Source organism: Anser anser (assembly GCF_964211835.1).
Source record: "Anser anser genome assembly, chromosome: 12".
Lineage (NCBI taxonomy): Eukaryota > Metazoa > Chordata > Aves > Anseriformes > Anatidae > Anser > Anser anser.
The window spans coordinates 3500986-3521412 of record NC_139733.1 but is presented as its reverse complement, the minus strand read 5'-3'; the positions used below and the strand labels follow the sequence as shown (position 1 = coordinate 3521412).

The window sequence follows — 20427 nt, the reverse complement described above, 5'->3', positions numbered from 1 at the left end:
CCCAAGTATGTAGAGACACCAACCATAAAGGAAGCCCTAATAACACTGCCCTGCCGCTAAGCATCACCCACGGAGATGTCCCCAAGCACCAAACCCTGCCTCTCTCAGGCTGGGTCAGCAGCCAAGCGGCTTAAAGGAGAGCATCCAGGCAGTGCGCCCTGCGGCCTCGTGCCTCTCCCACCATGGCGCACCGCCGCAGCCCAGCCCCTCTCACCTTGCTACTGAGACCTCTGCGTCCTGCTCCGTGGTTTTACAGCCATCCTGGCACGTCCATGCTCAGGTGGAAGTCTGCCCTGAGAACTGTTAACACAGGCACAGTCACCCTGAGCTTCTGTGGTGGCTCTGGCCCAGGGCAGAGGGCGGACGCAGCAGGCCGCACCCGAGTCCCACAGACCTCGCCCTGCGGTCCAAGTGAAAGCTTTCAAGGCCAAGTGTGGAAACAGCGAGACACGGGAGCCATCCCTGGGCTTCACTGGGACTGCTCACAGGATGGCAATTACAACATGGACCATGCAAACATCCCACCCGCAGTTTTCAAAGTGGTGACTACCAATATGGTTGAGAAATGGTTTAGGGGCCAGAGCCCCACAGAAAGTAAGCTGTGGACTTTTGCAAGCATTGCCCCAAAAAGACAACAGAATACACATACTTAATCTTCAAAACATCAGCTATTCTTAGGAACCCAGCTCCGAGGAGGGCTGCAGGCTGTGACGGAAGAAACAAATACTGATTCCTGAAAGTCCACTGACAGTCCCCTTCCACACCTCACCTGCTGCGAAGCACAGCTAACACAAACGCAGCAGAAAGCATAGTTAGAAACTCAAACTGCAGTGTTAACACCAGGCAGAAGATACTCTCCAGTATTCTCTTACCAAACTAAAACCCACCAGCTGTCAGTAATGTTCAGTCTTTCTCCAGTCGCAGTCCTCCATGACCTAAATATTCACTGATTAGTACTTCTGTGCATTTAACTCTTTAAGGGCCCAATCCTACCAAGAACTGAACCCCCTGCTCGGCATTTCTCCATCCAGACTGCTTAAAATAACCAAAAGAGCAGTAGGTTGCTCCTTTTTTAGGGAAACAACACCTTGCAGGATCAGGCTGTGAACTCCCTTAAGTCTTCTGTGTCTTGCATCTCTTTACATGTTAGCGGCAATTGCCATTCGCCCTGCTTCTCATGACATTTCCAAAAAGTACATTTTCACAAACAACACCCAACATTCCACAGCAAAAAGAAATGGAAAGTCCTGTGTTAGAGGGCAGAATTTAACACAGGTGCAAGATGCTGACAGTGGCACTAAAGATGCGATTTTCTACTACACGTAACCTTATCTAACTGTTCTGCCAAAATGAGGAGTCCTCTTGTCCTGCCCCCTCCACCACAAGCACTGCATTATTATTGGGTATAAAGTTTTTTCAGGTCAATAAAATGACCCAACTGCAGATTAATTCAGCTTATCCGTGGCACGGGGAGGCGATGTGAAAGCAGGCTGCACTGTGGGTGGAGGCCAGCGAGACCAGAGTCAGCACGAAGTGGAACTGGGCCTTGAGCCTTTTCCTACCTCGCCACAACACAGCGCGGCTGCTTGAGCAGGTCCTGTGCCATGCAGAGCCCTGGCAGTGCCACGGCTCGCAGCACCACCACTGGCCAGCACGCAGAAGGTCTGCGTGTCAATTACTGTTGCCTAATGGCACGGAAAAATATTGAGAAATTACTTTTTTGTTGTTGTTCAATAAAATACTTTCAGTGAGAACCAGAAGTACTGAAAAACATTTAAAAATATTTTTGTTCCTTGTATTTGCTTTTTAAGTTACATCTACAAACAAAACAACCAGTTTCATCTTTCTGCCTTTTCAGACCATGGCATTTTGGCCATTTGTTTGTAGAATTTAACCCATGTTGAAACCAACTAGTCTTTGATAAACCAAAGAGGTTGAGATGTACAGTTCCTTCAGTGGACCACTTATTCCAAACCTATCACTTTGTGGGCAGCTTTTATTTGTTTTAATGCCACATCTGTATTTTTAGCAGGAACAAAACTTAAACCGATTCCATGTTTAAGTGAAGATGCTTCACCTGGGTTTCCTATTGGAACATACAGATGTAGAAACTTTTTTTTTTTTAAACCAAAAGATCAATAGTTCTATAAAAACAGGATTGAATTTTAACAATGAATTCACCCACTATGTTGAGTTTGCTGATTTTGGTGTAGGGAGTGAGATACACCCTTTAACTTGGAAAGAATTTTTGGACAAGTTTCTTCGTGGCAGTCCATGCACCAGCACTGCCCATGTGTTAGGGAAAGACCGAGGAGAAGGATTACATTGCAAGCTAGCACACAGGGCAAACATAGGTTGTTCCTAGAAAGATACCGAAAAAAACATGATCCTATTCTGTACCTGAGAAGCCTGAACGCAAGCCTTTGCTTACTCCACTTAAAATGGGCAAAAATAATAGAAAACAATCATACAAATACGTTGGTTTGATGTGAGTGTTAGTGGGCTCTTAAAACACTACTGGTAACTTGACATGGAGTAAAAAGCGTCATTTCAATCTCCAGGACCCTGAAATACCAGGAATGCTGCAATGACACATAGGCTGTCAATCTGCCCTACCCCACTGGACCTTCAGATATCCACAGGGATTTCTTTTGGCTTGGATTTCCTTACAGAACCACGCTTGGCTCAAACCCTGGGCATACAAGAGAGTAATTTATTCCCAAAAGCCAGACAATGATCCTCCTGATTCACTCAGAAAAGAATTCAATTGACACGATTGCCACGTTTAACTCCAGTATTTCTAGGTACACAAAGCAGAGAAGATGCAAAGGGAGTGATGGGAGCAGCTGAGATCTGTTAGATCTGTTTCTGGTCTGGTCTTTTTTTTTTTTTAATTCTATTCCCAAATTCACGACTTTCAAGTTTTTGCCTCTAGCATTTAAGGTATGTTTCCTAACTTCAAGGCTCTTGAAAGCAAGTTATGTAACCACAAAAGTCTGTATAACCTAACTCCATCAGACTCTTGCTCTTACTTGTTCTCATCACTGATTTATCTCATTGTTTTGAGCCTCTGGCTCAAATGAAATCTTTTCTCAGATACTTGAGATGAATTTCCAAAGGACTGTATTTGCTGCACAGTTGCTATATGCAAAATGATAACATCGGGTAATATTAAAAAGAAGGGGAAATAGGAAGCGTCACGTAGACATGCGGTTCTTCAAAGGGCACCATTCTCCCTCCCCAGCTCCAGGTAATTCCTGTTAAACATTACTTGAAACTACAGCCCCAGTGTTAGACAGGACTCAACACTCTTCCAAATAATAATAATAAAAAGTCATTATATCACTCATCTGGCAGCAAGTAAAACTTCAGATTGATGGGAGTGGAGGGGAAAACCTACAGAACTTCATTTTCTCATGTCAGGAAGGTACAGTAATATGACAAGGACAAAAGTCTCTGTCACGTTGTATTTGCTTTTCATTGACATAATACTGAAACATGCTCACAACTCTGCCACAAGAGCAACTAAACCCATATGTTCTAGGAAGATGTTAAAGACAGTATGCTTCTTGAGATTTACATATGATGAGGCACAAGAGACAATTACAATGATTTTTAAATTACAGTGTGTTTTTTTTTTCCCCTCAAGAAGCATGAAGGTATCTTAAAAGTATTTAATTACCCTTGTCTGCTGACATGGAAATGTCACCTCCATCATCTCCACAGAACATCTACTACTACATGTTATTCCACCAAATTCCCTACAAATTACGCAGGTTTCTGTCACAAATACGAAGCAAACACCATCACTCCCATCCTACAAACCTTGCTGAGAGGAGGCAGATGGCAGCACTAGGGAAAGACCTCCTGATAAGATGTCTGATCCCCGAAGTATGGGAGCTGGGTCACCCCAAACACTAACCACAGCGTAAGCAGCTGTCTCAATCCACGCACATACCAACGGCTGTGGGACTGGAGACTGGAATACAGAGGCTCTCCCACCACCATTCCCAAAAGAGCCTCTGAACCACTATGCCACAGTCCCTGCCTTTCCTGTGCACCCTCTCTAAGCCTTCATTCCTTTCTGCAGGGTGCCGGCACTTCAGAAGAACTTGAAGCCTCCTGTACAGTCCAGCCCTTGGCAGGCTGGAAAAATTTGCACAAGGTGAGGACAGAGAGAAGAACTGAACGCCGATTTCACTTTACCCTGGAGAATGTATCTTTAGTAAGTCCCAGCAGGTGGGAAGAACAGCCAGCACCACGTCTTGCAAAAAGCTCCTCTCATCTGGTAGGTGCATTCAGCACCCTCAGCAAAGAAGGGTGAAAGAGCCGTTCATCTCTTCAACATGACCCAGCTTTTTCTTCCCATCCCGTAGCTCATGTCAGACTCCATCCTTGTATGAACGGAGATGCCCTTAGACATATGCTCACACACAACTTTCGGAAGTCCCCAGGCTCCGCACGGCACGTGGTGATGCCACTACAACACAGGAAGCCCCAGGACCATGAGTCTGTTTTCAGGGCTGCAACACTGGCACCACGGGAGATGCAGACACCTAGCTCCTGCTGCAGGTGCTCATGTCCTTGTTTGGTTCCACCTTAGTTGCACAGTGAATTACAGCTATTGGATAGCGCTTAACCAAAAAGCCCTACAAACATAGTATACCCTAAAAGCTGGATAACACTGAAAGTACTGAACCTACAGGAGCTGTGAGATCCCGTTCCCTCAAACATCTCAGGAAATGCATTAATACTTAGAAAACAACCAAACAGAGAAGGGGTGGAGGGAGAATCTGATTCTGGTCCCCATGTTGTCATGGTGACTTCACAGCCATTATGTACTTCAGACATATTTAGAAGAAAGCTACATTTTTACCCCTCCCCAACCAAATAATGCAAGGAAAAACAAAAATCCTGCCAGCTTGTCACAAGCCAATGAAATGACAACACGATTCTTTGATCAGACAGTATCCCTCAAATATTTTAATAAATACTATTACTGCATTATGATTCATGTACTCAGATAACATGAAAACAGATACAAGCAGAAAATTAAGAATAATAATCTGCCAAATCAATTTTATCAAACAAGATTAGGATATGTTTGAAATGTTTCTGGCAATGCTTATATCAGACAAGTTCCTGCTTTCAGAGTATTTAAAAAAAATCATTACTTACAACATCATTTCATTCTTCTTGATTTGCAGAGACCGTTTGCAAGCAATTGGTTTTCTTTTACAAAGTACTACCAGTTCCACATGCTACTCTTATCACACACAGCAATCAAATAGCCTTAGCCTGCTCAAATATAATCAAATCCTCTCAACATCTCCACGCAAATGCTGCATAAATACGGATTTTAGAAAGCACGCAAAGAGATCATAAAATCAATCCAGCTCATTACGGCAGGGAACACAGCAAACGCTTTACTACCAGCTTCTACATTGCTCACACCGACCACACATTGCTAAATGCCGCTAAATATGCCCACTTCTACACCAATAAAAGGCAAATGCATTATATAGTCAAAGAGCAGGCATTTGTAAAGACACCATTTTCTAAACGGTACCTGAAAAGACATTAAAGAACCCATGAGAAAGCAGTTTGCAACAGATCACAGCATGCAAGCTTACCAGCAGCTCACCAGCAAAGCCTGGCCAGCCATCTGCCCGTTTTCCCCCCTACCTTGAAGCTGTTTCAGGAAACTGCCACATTCACTTCACAGAATGATAATTCTGATAACCACCACCCTCCAAGTTAATCAATTAATGAAGCAAGACTGTTTTTCCTTACTAAGCCACGTACGGACACTAGGTCACTTGAAGGTTGCCCGTTCTTTCCTGCCGTAGGGCCTCCCAAATAACAACTGCCCATCCAAATTCAGCCTTTTTTTTTTTATATTCATTCAGAGCTGTAGGAATACACTCAGCCCTTGACAATGCCAGCTTGCATGATGAAAGAGCAAAAGTAGTTTTGAGGCTGTAGAATGCCTTCCACGGGTTACCATGGAAATAAATGTGGGAAGGGGAGGGGGCTTCTCTGATGACAAACGCTGCTGCTAAATGCGAGCTAAAGCGAGGCTGAGCGGGTGCTCTGCAACAGGAGGAGGAAATTTTACTACTGCCACTATAATCATAGCCATGCTTACTTTCAGTGTTACAAAATTTTGTACAAACTAACGTGGGACTCGTTAAAAAACACAAAACTTGTGAGAAGCAGCGGGACATGCTGGATGAAGCACGTCCTGTGTCTGAGCCCTCCAAAGAGGAGCCGAAGAATTGGGAAAGAACTTTGTTTACATACTGGAATTTGCGCAGATGGCAATTAATGTTCAATTGCCATCAAAAATTCATTGACAAGGACGAACCTGTTGCAGAGTAGACTGTAGCAAGGCTGACTAATTTCAGGACGACTTGATAAGGAGCATCAGCTTATTGTTAAAACGCAAGGTAGCGCTTGTGTTGCTGACAATTACCAGGAATATTTTGAAGTACACCACCCCAGTGACGTTTGGGGAATCCAGAAGAAGCCCTAAGTAAATGCAGAGCAGGCAGAGTCAGTGCTGAGGCACACCGCGACACCGGATGCTCCTCCAGCGAGCCCCCGACTGCCCTGCTTGGCCCCGGGGGTCTTGTGAGAGCACCCACCTAAGGGCGGCCCGAACAAGCCACAGTAGGCTGAAGCCTGGCACTAAAATCCCAGCAAGGATGGCTAATATAATTCAATTAATATGTTTTTATGGCATTGTTTAATGTCCTAAAAATAAGTTAGAGTCAGCATTTTGGATTGATTATACTGGTGTGTATACAGGGCCAAAGTTGGGCCCATCTTCACTACATGGAACTTACGAGGGCCCATGTACATATCATCTTCACTACACACAACTTGTAACGCTGTTGTTATCATTAGGATGAGGTCAGGAAAGGTCCAGAAGGCAAAAAGACAAAGAACTGCCAGCCACATGCAACACAGCCGGTACGCCCAGTGACACCAGTGCGACGCTTCGGGCTGGCACGCTACACTCGCTGCCAACGTCTGCAACCACCCAACAACTTCCACAGACATCAGCTCACCATTAACTACTACTAAAGTAACGTCTTCAAATCTTGCATGCTAAGAAGTACCCAGGCACTGTCTCTGAACACACAGGAATTGCTGCAGGTCCTTTAATACCAGTTACTACATTGAGAGCCCCAACTCGGCCCCCCACCAGTCCTTCCCTCACCCCAGCCTCTGCCAAGGCCCCCACAAACCCTGTGCTAGCCCTGACCGCGTGGGATTGCAGGCACAGTAACAGCAGCAGCTAATGGGAACCGCTCTACATTCCAGGATGTGTTTACTTATCATTTCCAGGAGGCTAATTTAACGAGGGGGAAGTTAAGCAAGGATACAAGGGAACAGAGGCCAGCTGTAGAGTCGCGCTGAGGTGAAGACACCGTGAGAAAAGCAAGGAGCCAGCTGGGCACGAGGCTGGAAAGCCCAGTCTGGCTGCAGAGGCTTTCTGTAAGGAAAACCCAGGCTGGGGCTGCTCCCACACCTGCTCCAGCCAGCCCAGCAGCAGCTGCCTTCTCTCTGGAGCTCCCTCCTCCTCCCCTTGGTCCCACGTGGGGGAAAAGGAGATGCCATGGCGGGCTCAGTGCCCCTCAGTCTGGTGCCTCCCACCCTTGTGGGGCCACAGGAAAGGTGCTGGGAGAAATGTCCTAACCTGGTCCCCTTCCGACTGCCCTCACTGCACCGACCTCTGCCATTATGTTGAGGTGACAACAAACTACAGCTATGCAGCGTGTGCAAAACCATCATTTCTTCAAGGAAAAAAAAAGTATCAAAATGTGAAATTTTCACATTTCAGTGTGAAATGATTTCACAGCAGGAAGATGAAGTAACATTGTATTTATTTATACACACACCATTCCCGAAAGACAGACTGCTGAAACAGGAATGGGGAAAGCCCAGAGGAAAGGTAGTCCATCTTCCTGTGAAGCTCAGCAAACTGTCTAATCCACGTACTTGTACATGTTCCTCCCCAGCCAAATATGATTTTAGCATTTCTGTACTATGCCACAAATCAAAAGCCCTAATACAAATAAAATGCAAGTCTTACTTATTCTATGACATCACTGTAGGAATGTTCGCTGATTACATGGTACCCAGATGGCACAGAGCTGCTGTGAGCTCCCCTGTGCTCCCACAGCTGCCCCGCCACTGTCTCTGTAACTGCTAACAGCAAAGTTTTACTTAAAGCACAGTCCCAATCTCTGAGCAAACCTGAGGAAGAGCAGAACTAAATCTTCCAACAAAAACACAGCAAAACATCATAAAATAACAACTGTTACAAGAAATGATGGGGAAGAGCTAAAAAGGCTTCAACACCCAAAGAGCCAGAAGCCCAAAAAGCACCAGAGCAGCTCGTGGGTCAATGCCTTGCAGAGCAACTCGGTCCTACAGCAAGCCATGCAGCTCGCATTGCCTGGGCTGGCACGTTTCTGGCCTCATCCTGTAACGCTGAAGCCAGGTTTCCACTGTGCCCCTCTCCTGCCACCGGCAAGCAGGGGCCGGCACAGGATGGGGCCAGGCTGGAGCTGCTCGTGTGCCTGCTGCCCAGCTGGCTGCTGCCAACCCAATGGCTTCGCCCGCTTTTCTCCTCCTCCCGAGGGAGCTGGCTGCTTGGCTAGCAGATTTTTGAAAGGCTGAAAGGAAAAAAAAAAAAAAAACAAACACGTATTCCGGAACCCTTCACTCCTACATCAACCTGGTTTGAAATGAGCTTGCAGTCTGCGAGCGGTGAGGGACAGACAGCACGGCTGCACAAACCTCACTTCCTCAGGAAACCCGATTAAAAGGCCACGCTGTTGGCTACCAAGGAAGCTCAGTCAGCCCAGGGGAATTCAGATGGGAGTAGCTCAGATGTGTTTTATTCTTTTTGGTAAAAGGTAGGCTGACATGAGGAGACAAAGGGAACAACTGAGGCACAGCTGGAATAGCATGTGTTCTGATTACCAGAAGTCAAAGAATATATATTTTTATATATGTATATAAAAATCACATATTTCCAGGTATGTCTGGAAATGATAGCCGGGAGGTTTCTTCAAAGACTCCCTGAACAAATAAAAAAGCAATACTGGTGCAGCCCCCGTAACAGCGAAATAGCGACGGACTCCCCCAAGCCCACATTCCTGCGATTAAGTGGCTCACACCACCCTGCTTCGGGAAAGTAACGCTCGCATCATACCACGTCTCCTAGTAACGGGGCACGGTATCAGATGTGCAAAGCTAAGGGGAAAAGAAACAACAGACTTTAGTCTTTTATTGAGAAGGAATAAATGCAACAAAAATGACAAGTGAATGGCTATTTATTACTCTGTAATCTGCTTGAAGCTTTTTATTAGACTTGTTCACTCTCAAATGAAGAATTAATCTCTCGGCTGTTAGCTTGTAGATTATTGATAACCTCTTGCTGGAAGAAGAAAATAGAGATATAATTAAAAAAAAGAGGCCATCGTTAAGGATAAACTAATGCTTCAAATCATGTACGCAGCAAAAGAGAACAAGGAGATCCCTGATATTTGTGTACCACTTATTTAATACTCTGACAACTGCATTCACCTGAATGAAACAAAGGCAAGCACCGCCGGTTTGCCTAGCCCCAACCCTGATACAGACATACGAGTTGCTATGCATTCATACCATCAGCAGTTGTGTGCAGAAAAATCACCCAAAAAAAGCAAAAAACAAACAGACTCACTCAAGCCACACAGTAACGCTGCTAAAAGATATTAATAACTTTTAAATAACCACAAAAAATTACCATCTGAGAGCTACACAAGTGCACCGTGTGAACACATCGTGGCTTCCCGAGAAAGGTACCTAAGAGCCAAGTGGTACACCAGCGCATGGAAATGGAGATTCACAGAGGTATCCATTACATTCAGGGAGAGCTGGCAGTTTGCAACGTGTTATAATTTTGTCCTGATCAAAGCTGACAGTGTGAGCAGACGGACAATTCAGTGTGCTTTTCATGAGCCACCCAGTTTTTCCACATAGAATATGTGGAACCCCATTCAAGGCACTAGAAAGGATGGTAAAGTGATTTATTTTTTAAAAAAAATTTTTTAAAGGTGACTTTTCAAAATCCTCCTTCAGTTTTCAGCATTTAAAAACCTGTCCCTGCTAATGGCCAGCACTACCTTTTTGTACACTAGCAGAAAATGAACTAGTAAGGCTTCTAGATGCTACACTAGAAACTACGGCTGGATTAAAATGTTAACCAAAATAATCTTTATGAAACAATGTTTTGCCTTTTTTTTTTTTTCCTGAATCTGCAATTACTAGAGGAGCATTTGCAACTCTAAAGCATGAGTATTCCAACCTGAAGTTTCTTTGGTGGCATTAAGCCAGCAACAGGTTTTTACCATTGCTCAGTTGCAAGATAAATTTTTGGGAAAAAAAAAAAAAAACAACAAACATTTTGAGAAAATGCAACTAGTGTTGCTGTCAGTCAACTCTGCTGCCAAAATAGGTTCCTGGGAGAACTCAGCAGGTTATATTTCGGCACAAGATATGCATTTCTCAATTTGAACCTCTCAGAACTGGAGGGGAGTGACTGTTCGGGGACCGTTGCATGCAGCGGGGCGCTGGCTGGGGCCCGCAGCGCAGGACCATGACACCAGGGCCCCCTGCGCGGAGCTGCGGTGCTGCTTCCTTGCCACCTGCACGCCAAGCCCAGCCAGCCTTCTGCTGGGGAGTTCAGGTCGCAGCAGCTAAGCCTTAACAGCATCCAGGAAGCTTCTTCCTCAGGATCTGCTTTCCCTTTCTGAAGGACAAATCACAGGCTTGAAGGCTGAAACCAAGTGTACCGCACTTGCCATGTTTTATTTTTTATAGAGGGAAATTAAACTATTGAATGCTGACCATAAAGAGACTTAGGTAATCGTTAGTAAACGCACATACAACTCAATTGCCCAAATGACCTCCCTGAGCCAAACCTTTGCTTTCCTAGGCAATAACAAACTAAACTGAAAAGTATGGCCCTGGTCATATGGATCCCTGCAGTTTATTTTAGACACTTCCCCTTCAGATCCTGCAGAAAAAAAGAATAAAAAGAAAAAAAAAAAAGAGAAGTTAAAACACTTGTAGGGTGTAACTGGTGTCAAGAGGAGGTTAAGTACCCAAGTAACTTCAGACACTGAAATTTGCTAGTTTTTCTTCTAAAACTAAATATATATATATATATTCCGCTATTAAGCTTGATGAATGGGTCTTTATAAAATCTTTGATGCATCCATTTTATAACACATATCCGATAACTTAGATTTCGTTGCACAAACAGCTAGTCCCAAGCTGTACTTCAAGGCAGTGCTGATGACTACCTGAAGCCGGACACCCTTATTATAGGGCTCAGACCTAGGGCTGCACGTCCTCTGAAGGCTCTGCTCTACAAACACCACCCCGGAGTGTCAGCAGAGAGCCAAAAGCAGAGCCCCTGAGAAGTGGGGAAAGGGTAGAAGCATGGTGGGGTCCCTGGAAGTTCAATTAAATAAAACATATCAGAAAAATATGAAAGGTGTGAAGCACCTTTTCCACTCTCCTTTCATTCACTTAACCAGCATGTACTTTAAAAGTCAGTAGCACTTTCATGAACTCCCAAACTTGTATGAAATCACGTGAGCTTCATAGCTACTTCTAAAGCATTTAGAAAAGAGGAACAAAACTGGAAAGAAGAAACAATCAAGTATGACACACATATTTATCCACAGTTGACTTTGCAATTTCCAATTTGGGTTTATCAGGACAAAAACCCATGGACTCATTTCCTCCAGTTTCCAGTGAAACTCGTTATTAAAACACAGAGTTTTAAATAGACCGTGACTTCACACAAAAAAAAACAAAGATAGCCTTTGTGCAGAGGGAAATGCTGTTGTATACTTTGAATGGTGCATAACGCTGAATGGCTTTAGCAAGAGCATGAGCCAGGCCAAGTCTTTGTTAATTTTATATATATATTTTAATTTATAGGCACACACACCCATGTGAGAATTGTCTAGGTACCTTGACAATCATTCCCTTTAATAACTAGGAACCTACAAAGAGGTAGTTTGCTGCTGTTACAGTAATTTTTTGCAATTAATTTTGTGCATCAACTTTTTAGGACGAATAGGAACGAATAGTTATTCACAAACAATATGTCAGCAAACAATTTTCTTCCAAAACCACACACTGCTTCCATAGCAGACAGTGCAGGAGAGCAGCACGCTGTCATTGCTCAGGTGTGAAGCTCTGACATCCTCCTGCTATTACAAAGAAAGTCGAGCAGTGAAGACTCAACACTTCCACTTGTTTTGTCAAGTAAGCAGTGGGGCACTTAGTCTAAGGATCTTTCCCAAAACAGCTCACGGAGCAAACTGCAAGGGAACACCTCCATGAGAGGCCGCATGCTCTAAAGCTCCTTTGCTCCTGCCAAGGAGTCCTGCAGGATCTCACTTCATCCTCCCTGCACGAACATAAAAGCAAAAGCCCAGCGACAAGCAGGGAGAAGGTGTCCCCGACCTCCCTCTGAGCTGGATGCAGCTGGGACTCACCTCTGAGAGGCAGCACATAGGGGAAGGGTGCCTGAGCTCTGGGGAGGGCACGGAAGGGAAGGGGAGCCGAGGGAAAGCATCTCTGCCTTTAGGTGCAGATGCACATACGCATGGTGTAGGTAAGCCATCGCCAGTGCTAATGCAGAGTCCCTAGGTTCTTCAGAAGCCAGGACTACCTCCAGCTTTGCACGGACCCAGGACGTGGAGCACCAGCCCTTGCTCTCGGTGCGAGCACTTTGATAGCAGCTTGTTTGACCAGCGTCCAGTTTTAATTTTATTATTCCTACAAAAGCACCTAACAATCCCAAAGGAAAGCAGAGCCCAGCGAGCTAGGCGCTGCACAAATACTTACTAAAAACAGCCTTTGTTCACAGTCCAAACAGAGAATGCTTGAAAATGAAAGGGAAAAAAAAAAAAGAGAGAGACCGACCAGCGTTGCCAAGGTTTCACAGCAGGCGCAGTGCTCGAGCAGGGGCTCCTGGCCAGCGGTAGGCCACCCGGCCCCGCGATGGGGCTGCCTCCCCTCCGGCAGCGGCTATGGGCCGACAGCGGCGTCCGGAGGCATCGGGAGCGGGGGCCGCCATCTGCCCACCCCCAGAGGAAATGAATGAAGCGCACGCATCTTTGAGGCTCCTCGCTGGCACACGGGACGCAGGGAAATTCTTGTGGGAATCCCCTGCTAAAGCACTGGCAGAACATCACTAGTGCTGCACAAATCAAACCCGTGCATTAGTCACGCTCCAATGGAAACAGAATATGCAGTCCTGCAGGAAAAAAACACCAAGGAGCACACGGACAGCAGACACCATGCAAAGCACTTAGTGCCAGAATGGCATGGCATGCAAGAAGAAGTAAAGAGACCACAGTATTCTGCCATACAGATACATTTGTACTGAAGAATAAGTGTATTTGCAAAGAAATTGCTCCTTAAAAGATCTAAATGAGAGCTTCCAAGCGAAACTTCAAGTCTTTCAAAGCACTTGCTTCCCCTTCGTGCTACACCACAGCAGTGAGTCCCAGCTGCCCCTGCAAGTCGTGATGTTTCAAGGGTCTTGTCCTTCACAAGTAGGAGTGTTGGCTTTACCATCACAACTCTATTTAGAATTGATTTTAAAGGTACCCACATACACCTGGAAAGAGGCAGCCAGGCTCATACACAGACTTCTATCAAAGTAACGTTACACAAAACAGAAACTTTTATATACTTTTTTTATAAGAATGCCTATGTAAATGTGATGTTCCAAAGAGAGACCAATTCTCATGCTCAAGCACCAGCCAAGAATCCCGCAGCCTTGGCCAAAGCAGTGGGAGTGCTGGGCAGCCCCGAGGAGCGGCTGCAGGGCCGGGTAACCCCACGCTGGCGAAGCGGAGGCGAGCGAGCCCCACAGCAGCAGTGTCCCCCTGGGCGTCAGGCCGCGTTTTTCACACCTCCCGCTGGGGCAGCCTGAATGTGACGCTGCTTTCTTCTGTGAAACACCCAGCTGGAGCCGCGCGCCTCCCGCCTTCACTCTGCTTCCATATCGATCCTGGGACTGCAGAACTGGTGCTAGACAAATTGCACTGTGGAAAGTTGCACAGCAACAAAAGGACTGTGATTATATTAACAATTTTAGTCTGGACTACTGCTCCTGATTTATGACAGAAGCTCCTGCATTCAGGGCTTTTTGCAATTATCTGTACGTGTGTACACTTCCACATGATACAAAGCAAAAGTCTTTTTTTGTTTTCCTCCTTCACTTTTTCCTTTACTGTAAAGAAAAAGGCTACAATTCACTCAATTGCTCATTTCTCTACCAGGCTTAAGAGGTACAAATGACCCGGTTTCCCTGCCAGGAACACACAGCAGCACACTTGCCTGGCATAGCAAACCAGCACATCTTGTTAAACCAAGGCAGAAGTTAAAGCTGTACTGATACAAAGGAAAAAACAAAACCAAACAACCAACCTGGGCATTCCCATTGGTTTCTGTGTTATATCAACCAAAAATCACTGCTCACACAAAGATCTGTAAAACTGTGATCAGCACAAGTCTGCAGTTTCTACAGCCTTCATCCTGGATTCTGGAATGTGTTCAATCGTAATTAATCAGGCTTAATGACAAGCTTTATACAAAAGACATTTTCCCCAAAAACCCCAGAGCACTTTATGAAGCAACACTCCTATTGACATGGAATAGTGTATCAATTACTGAAATTCAATCACCTCCCAGCTGAGATTTAGCAGGTTTTTGCTTAGGAGAACCAGACAAAGGAAACACAAACCAACAGACTGAGTTCGCTGATTTTTGCCAGCTGCTGCTTTGCAGCCGCCTTACAGGAGGCCGAGCTGTTCGGAGGGGCACTGCTGCACCACCAGAGACCAGCCTGAGATGCCTTGGACCCAGAACAAGCCCAGTACTTGCAGGAGGATTTACTTTTGTTCTCGTACTTTTTTCAAATAGCCATGAAACTACATCCTGGCTCGAGGAATAGTTACCAGGCCCTCTTGTCTTGCAGCAACTTGCCTATTTTATGGCACCCAGGGCTTCTATTTTCAATGTTTTTCTTCTAAGCACGGGCTCTTGCATGGGTTTAAATGTCTGGCACAAGAGAGTCAAAAGAGTTCTTTGTTCCAGCTTGCTGCCAAGAGGTTTGGATTTGGGCTGGTTATCATTTGTTTCGTCCATACTAATGACATGCTTTAGACAAACATTTGGCAACGCATTCTTGGCTGGAAAAACCTATTTTCTCGAGGAAATATCTTTCCATACTGCTAAGTGGATGTGAAAGAGAGGATGCCTGTGTGGAAAAGGTGGAAAACTACTGTACCGGCTGCAAAACAAGACACAAAGCAACTTGGACCTATTGGACTGAAAAAAGTAGGGCACAAGTGAAGCAGAGAGAGAGGCAAAACACCTATTCAAGAAATACCCAGGTTTCCCACAGTGAGAAAACGTGTACGCCGTGGAGTCTAACAAATTACCCATGCCCCGGGGTTATTTGCAACAGTTATAATCCAGAGTTTCACTGAACCACTTTGTGACTGCTGTCCTGCTGCACTCTTCTCCAACCTGTAAAACATGATTTTCTGCACAAGTAAGCTCAAGTTCATCTAAGCTAACTATTTTGTTGCCCCAGGAAATTTACAGCCTTCTGGCTGCCTTCAGGATCGGCTGAGATTCTCTTTAATCAAAAAGAAAAAGAAGTTTTACGCCTTCAGTAGTACACCTTGAAAAGGTTCTGGTTCACTTTAAAGTAAAAATCTGGCTTGATTTTAAAAAGGACAAAGGACTTTCTTTGCTCTTGCAGCGAGCCTTGTGCAGAGGACTGCTGTTGCTGCTCCCACAAAGGCAGGGCGATGCAACCCCTCCAGAGCTCCAGAAGCCCCCAGTATCTGCATCTCAGGCAGCAATAATCTGCTGTAATTTACTAAGTTGAGCTTCAACAGATGTTTAATCAGGGCTGAGGTTTATCATCAATACATTTGTCATGCTCGCTTAGTTTTGCTTCTAATTAGGGATGCATAAACTCCCACCACCTGATTTCAAACCTCATTTGAGCACAGTTTATAAGTTAGGCTTAAGTCTTAGAATTAGTGCTTTATGTTTTCTGTATAATTGTTTTACGTTCTTTTGAGACAAAACTGACGAAAAGAGTAACAAAGGGTTGACCATAAGCAGTACAAGAGAATAAAAAAGAGCAAAAGTGAAAAACAAAGGATTGGCTAACAGATGGAGAGGGAAGGGGGAGGGCAGCAGGGAATACTGCAAATGTCCTGTAAACTATTTCATGCCAGTTGAGCTTTGTAGAGCTTAGACACAGAATTCCTCTATTTTAATATACTGCCCAGGTATCGGGGTGAAGGAAGTGAAAGGGGCAGAGACGCGAGATGTGTTTTTAATCTGTGCATAGGATAAAAGACAAAGGGAAACTGAAATTTAAATTACAAAGGGTAACAATTATTAAATTCAGCTTTGCCTATGTTCCAAACACAAGCCTTAATATTTGTCCTTCCTGGCATTTAGGAGCTTTCCAAGCTGTGTTTAAGCCTGTCTGCCCCTCATCTGAACAGGGGGACCCTGACAGTCCAGTCAACTACCCCTTGGACCGAACAAGGCAACATACAAACTTCTGCTTGGGCTAAAGCCAACCTATATCACCTGAAGAAAGGAGAATTGTAGCCTTGGAAAAGTTACCTTGAATCCTGCAATCATAAACAAACCATTGCTCATTTTCTCCATTGTGGAAGGAGCCTCCAGCTCCACGTGTAACCGCACTGCTTCACATCCTACCTGCAGGATTTTAGCATGAGCGTTTAGCCAGATTGTTTGGCTAGCGTTCACTACAACCTTCTATTTTTGTCCTGTCTTCTCTACCTCCCTTTTTTTCTCCTTCTTTTCCTACAATAAATGAGGAAGAAACCTATCACAGTGCTAGGTCAATATCCAAGGGCATTCTACCAAGTTTTTTCTGCATTCTCTGCAACTTAGGAAAAAAAAAAAAAGCAGTGGAAACCTACTGGGTGGGCCACGTAGCATCAATCTGCAGCTCCTTAAAATTAGCAGTAGTGAACAGACAAGCAACACAATCTTTCCAACTATGCAGATTGAACTGAATTCCTGAGCAAGAGTCCCCTAATGAAAACGACCCATCGATTTTCCCAAGATTAATGCTGAGACAGATTTCAAACACAGGTGGACTTGCCAACATATATACTGCAATGTCACTAACTGGTCGTGGATTTTTTCAGAGGAACTCAATCATTACATCAAGACTGTACATAAATCCATGAGCTACGCTCACACACATCTATAAGCAGAATTTACGCAAGACTTACTTTAAACATCTGCTAAGCAGATGATTCCCAGATCTTCAGCAAAAAGTATCATTCCCCTTTGCTTCTCATGTACTGCAGCTTTTTTGCCCTCTCCTAGTTGTCCAGAGACAGAGTAATAAGTCATATGAAATTAAAATTGACGAGGTAGGCAAGGTTTATCAGATTTTATTTGTTTTTAATAAAAACTAAAAAAAAAAAACCACTGAATTTCAGACTTCAACATTTCCCCAGAAAACCCTATGTTCTTCAGACTTTACAACCACGTGTTAGAAATGGCAATTTCAAGGAGCACAACAAGGCACTGGTTGCTCAGGACCACAAGCACTCCCTGCTGTCTGCAATCTCAATGTCCCTGCAGTGAAGCTGTGCCAGGTGCTGCTCCGGTGCCCGCTCTGCTGGGCGCGTCTGCTCAGGGGCTCCCAGCATAGTCCGGCTCAGCTGCACCTTGGATTCCCAGTGTTTATCTCCTAAGGGTTTCAAAGGAATTGCATCAGCTATCATCAACTGGTATTTTCTAACTAGCAAAAAAAAAAAAAAAAAAAGCATCAGGAAATGGCTAATTTCTCGTCAATGATCCAGTACAATTACCAAATACTGGCATCAACACGAGGAGTGTACTTAAACACACCCCCGTGTGTCAAAGAAAATGTCCCTGTTTTTGCACACAAGGGGCCACTGGGGCTCCTTCAATCAGCACAAACGGCCATAAAAGAAGAGGAACAAGAATGTCAAGTGTCTTGGAGAAAAAAGTCCCTTGAACCACCACACCAGGTCATGGTCATGTGAAGCTAAGTGCTTCCCGAGACAGAGGGCCTCAGAGCAGACACCTTGCTGAGAAATCACAAACAAGTGGTTAGCAAATAAAAAAAGGAAACACAAATAAGTTACCTTGGAAAACAGGTAAGGCACAACCACAGATTAATGTTTTCCATTAGGAAAAGAAACATAGTTCATGTGCTAGCTACCTAAATGTTATTATTTGAAAGGTATTATCAATAAAACACTGATCTTCAAAACTTGGATTTAAAACACCAGTGAGGCATGTTACTTTCAAAACCATGGTGTAATTGATCCTATTGATTAGGCACAACATTTGAGTAGTGTTCACCAAAGGGTAAACAAAAATACATGAAGAGAGCAAAAATCTACAACAAAACAAGTTCTTTGGCAGAAGGGGGATTGCTTCATATAAAATCATGCATTTACAAAAACCATCACCAAAAACTCTTTACACCACATTGTTTTATTTACTTAGAAACCAAATGTTGCTACAGCCCAGTTTTCTGGCTCATTAGCCTACTGTCTTCTATACACACAAAAAGAGCATGCAGGAGATGTATGTGGACTTTGATCCTCAGGTTTATCACACGATTGCTGAGCAATGAGCTCACCTCCACACAGGCATAAAACAGAACAACCCGTCCCTAGTTTCCCATCACAGCACTGACAGGTATGCTTTCAGGAAGGTGTCGCACTGACAGTGCTGTCCTGAACCTTTTACATACTTGTAATTACCGTCAGTATTGTGGTAAAACCTACACACAGACCAGGATCACAAAAGCACTCCTCTTCTGATGAGCTGAACACCACAAAATCACAACCTACAGTGTCTGTCTTTGCTCCTATCAACCACACATTCAACATGAATACTGTTTTTCATATCAGTTCATCAGAAGGTGATTATGATTTTTTATCTTCTGCACTTAATTTTATTCAAAGCCTTCATTAAAAAAAAAAAATCTCCCCTCAATCTCCTTTTCTTACATCCACCAGGAAAAGCACAACTATAGCATATAAGCATTTTTGATACTCACACTGAAGATTTTACAAGTTCCAAGAAAATATTCTGGAAATAAAATGTCCTGATTCTTTTTCTTAAATCAATTAAGGACTAGAGCATTCTTAATACAAGACCATCCATCTTCTTTTCATCTTTAAGCACCAAGTGTCATCTGGTGGATTGACACAGAACTGCACTAAAAGTAACCTTAATTTAGAGCATATTTTAGAGGGATTAAATATAAACTAATGAAGAGGAGATAACATTTACCTACAACCTCAGGGATGCAAATAATAGAAGTACAAACCTCTACCATGTGCAGGTGTTTACAACCAGAACAGCTGTAAGACTCTCACAACATGTCTAGGTACTTCACTGACTTACCTGGATGAAATTCAGGAAACTTCAGTTACCTACAACCTAGAAACCTACTAAAAAGCATTCACCCATCATGAATAAGGTTAAAGTAACCTTGCACACTATTTAAAACAAAAACATCAGATGTATAAATAAATGTGGAAGTGTTCTTTTTCCTGAGCCTGTAAGGTGCTGGCTGTCTCTAGCAAAGAGAGGAAAAAAATTAGTCGAATTACATTTCCTTTTTTTTTTTTTTTAATGTAATCTGAGATGTGTAAGTAAGTATGTGAGGCTGGAGCTTTAAAGGTGAAGTGGCCATCAGTGATATCCCAAAACTGTTTCCCCTCATGGGGGAGGGGGTAAAGAATTCAGATGCCGTAATCAAGACCAACAAGCGGGCTGCAATGCTCTAATAAAAGAGCAAATACTTAACTCGAAGCAAAACTTCCTATTTCTTTTTGTGGCTTTTCAACACATTTTGGTATCTTCTATCTAAACCAGAGTTAACTCCCTTTGACATCAGGATTAAAATATACATATACACATCTCCTTTCTCAGCAGCAAAGGGAAGTATGGGTAAGAGAGTGAAAAAGAGAAGAGAGACTACAACAAACTGCTAATGAAGCTAAAGGGAAAACAAACAAACAAAACACAATAGCCTTTGCCAGGATCACCACCAAAAGATTAACTTCGGTCACACAGTTAACACTTCAACTCTAACAGCAACTTCTTCCCTCCTGCCCCAATACGAATGCAATAAAGACTTGGATTTTGAAAACATTATCGTTGTATAAGCCGCAAACTTGATAAGCAATCCCTGGGCAGACACCTTTATGAAACATTCCAGTTTTTAGGAAAAGTGTTAATCAAGTCACAAAGTAAAAAAATCAGCAGCATTTT

At 44.0% G+C, this 20427-nt stretch overlaps 1 protein-coding gene across 9 annotated transcripts in view; it reads right to left on the bottom strand.

Moving 5' to 3' along the window:
• FGD3 (FYVE, RhoGEF and PH domain containing 3) overlaps positions 1 to 20427 on the bottom strand; it is a 115276-nt gene that overhangs the window by 78726 nt on the left and 16123 nt on the right. The window contains exon 1 of one of the 9 annotated variants that reach the window (XM_083795957.1): positions 5794 to 5967. The exons of 4 other annotated variants lie outside the window; for them this stretch is intronic. The gene's annotated coding sequence lies outside the window, so the exon portion shown is untranslated. Of the gene's footprint in view, positions 1 to 5633; positions 5968 to 20427 lie in introns of those variants that run through there. 4 more of the 9 variants (XM_083795951.1, XM_083795950.1, XM_083795955.1 and 1 more) reach the window with 4 other exon arrangements.